The sequence below is a fragment of the Macaca thibetana genome, chromosome 13 (genome assembly GCF_024542745.1).
Source record: "Macaca thibetana thibetana isolate TM-01 chromosome 13, ASM2454274v1, whole genome shotgun sequence".
Classification (NCBI taxonomy): domain Eukaryota; kingdom Metazoa; phylum Chordata; class Mammalia; order Primates; family Cercopithecidae; genus Macaca; species Macaca thibetana.
The window spans coordinates 97996255-97998900 of record NC_065590.1 but is presented as its reverse complement, the minus strand read 5'-3'; the positions used below and the strand labels follow the sequence as shown (position 1 = coordinate 97998900).

At 51.7% G+C, this 2646-nt stretch overlaps 1 long non-coding RNA gene across 1 annotated transcript; it reads left to right on the top strand.

The window, feature by feature from the left end:
* Nucleotides 1–306: 306 nt before the first annotated feature.
* LOC126933807 (uncharacterized) lies at nt 307–2141 on the top strand. The gene is made up of 3 exons (XR_007718735.1): nt 307–452; nt 908–1459; nt 1864–2141. It is a non-coding gene; the product is annotated as an uncharacterized LOC126933807 (long non-coding RNA).
* Nucleotides 2142–2646: the final 505 nt, after the last annotated feature.

Sequence of the window (2646 nt, the reverse complement as noted above, 5' to 3'; positions counted from 1 at the left end):
GGGAAAGCTTCTGGGAATAGTCAACGTGGCCGGTTGGAAACGGAGGTGGAATTCAGTGGTTACAGCAGAAGCCTGCACTGCATTGCCCAGGGATGGGCGCTCATGAGGGAGAGCGATGCTGCCTGCAGGAAGCAGGCCAGAGCTAAGCAGAGAGAACCATGAGAAAAGCAGACAGGTCTGTGCGTGTTTGAGCTGGTATCACTTACCCCGCAGGCAGGCGTGGGGTGACACATGGCTGGGTGAGCCACTCGCCGGGTGGGGCATTCACCCAGGTCAGCTCAGCCCAGATGGACCTGGGACTGGGACCAAGGAGCGACTGAAGGTCAAAGCCACATGTGGGGCTGAGGGGCCAGGTGGCCGCCTTATGTGATCGAAGGCAGGAAGCTTTGGAACAGGGCAGAAAGGGGAGCCCAGGGTGAGGGGAGAGGGCAGAGCAGCTCGGATCTCTGATAGTAAGCTGTGCAGAGATGGAGAAGAGCCTCTTTTCCTCTTTCATGTGGGTGTCAGGGGGTGTCCAGGCCTGAGGGAGCCAAGCTGGAGAGTGCAGGGTTTCGCGTCTGCCTCGGAACTGGATGTTTGAAAGCAAAGGTGAATGGCCCAGCAGGCCCACTGGGGCACTGGGGAGAACTGGTTTGCCATTTTAGGAATTGTTTGGCTTTGGCTTTTTTTCTCACTAAGAAATTGGAATCTGAAAGAGCCTTTCAGCTTATTGTTGAAAATCCATCAGGACCTGAAAATTAGAGGCCTGGCCTGAGCTTTCAGCACATTTAAACTCACTGGAGCGAGGTGGAAAAGCCACAGGAGGTGGATCCACTAATTTAGAAAACAGGGAGAGAGAAGACAGTGCCAGTCCCCTCTCTGATGCAACAGTGACCACAGGTAACCCCTGGCCTCTTTGTCTACTGAGCCTGAGAGGCCTGTTCTGGGTCTGACCACCCTACCCTGGGGCCTGACTCAGCCCAGCCCCTCGGAACACTCAGCAAACACTTGTGGAAGGAGTGAACGAATGACAAGTCACTAAACCTAAATACAGGCATGTCACAAGAAGCCCTCCAGGCAGTGAGTCACTTAGCACTGCACAGGCAGCTACTTTCTAAAATATTTTACCTTTAGTATGGTCATTTCATATTTCTGTCATTCTCTTACTTTAATGTACCGTTTTATGGTGTCTTAAACCATCACGCAATTCCACGGATACGCAGCACAAAGAATTGAGAAGTAATTCTGCTAAGAGCCTGGGGATTGTCATTGAAACTGACACCCATGTGACACTTTACAGTTTACAAAGTGCATGGGTCACAATTCCAGAGTCTTCAGCTTTGGAGGAGACTGAGGTGAGGGACATGGAAAAGAAGGTCACTCTCTTGGAGACATAACAATGACCAGGAGAAATTCATTTCGCAGTAAAACCATGCGGACCTTATTACAGCACCAAGCCCTCCCCGTTTCCAGCACCCAGGTGAGTGGATGGGTAAATTCGCCACCAGTGACTGCAGAAGGAAACGAATAAAAGGAAAGGGGGCCGGGCGTGATGGTGCACACCTGTAATCCCAGCACTTTGGGGGGCCAAGGTGGGTGAATCACCTGAGGTCAGGAGTTTGAGACCAGCCTGGCCAACATGGCGAAACCCCATCTCTACTAAAAATACAAAAATTAGGCCTGATGGCGTATGCCTGTAATCCCAGCTACTCGGGAGCCTGAGACATGAGAATCGCTTGAACCCAGGAGGCAGAGGTTGCGGTGAGCCAAGATTGTGCCATTGTACTCCAGCCTGAGCAACAGAGTGAGGCTCTGTCTCTAAATAAATAAATAAAGGAAAAGGGTAGGGGAAGAAGCAGCCCAACCCTATACATTTGTCTCTAGGGTCTGTACAAAGAGGCGAGCTGGGACTGAAATCTCTCCTGAGTGTGGAAGACGGACAGGAGCAGCAGCTGGACAGCATAGCTCAAAGCCAAGAGGCTTGCTGGCTGACTCGGGCCACTTCACGGTGACTGTGGGAAGTGAAGGGAGGCTAACTCAGGGTGTGGTGGGGAGTGAAGCCACCACCTTATTGCCTAGGCCTTCCCTTGATGCGCTTGGAAAATAAGTTTCTTTCTTCACCAGGTGGGGACATTAATTAATGTTTGCAAAAGTCTTTATGATCCTTGTCAAAAGGTGCTCGGCCGGCTCTAATTATCCGGGTTTCAGCTGCCACCGCTTCCATCGCAGCACTGCGTCTCTGCCTGGAAGAGGTCAAACAAGATTGCTGTTGTCAGGATGTGCCTCCGGCTCCTGTGGATTTCTATCTGCATCTTCAATTACTGCCCAGATTCCAAAGCCCTGAAAGGGGATGGTATCTTGTTTGGGGAGGTGGTGACACGAGACCTGTGCCCTGCCCAGCTCCACCCCATGAGAAGGCAGCTGCCTGGGAGGTATAATTTGACAAGTTTCTGGAAGGATTCACACATCCAAAAGCAACTCCCCATGACTTCTCATGGGGGCCGGAAATTCCACTAATTTAGTGAATTCCACTAAAAATTCACTCCTTCACGGGTCTTCAATGCTTTTTCAAGCAGTCTAGGACACGGTGGTGGAGGGAGAACCAGCCCAGGAAGAAGCAGCCAGGAAGCCTCGCCCTGGGTTTCCTCCTTGTTTGGGTGCTGGCTC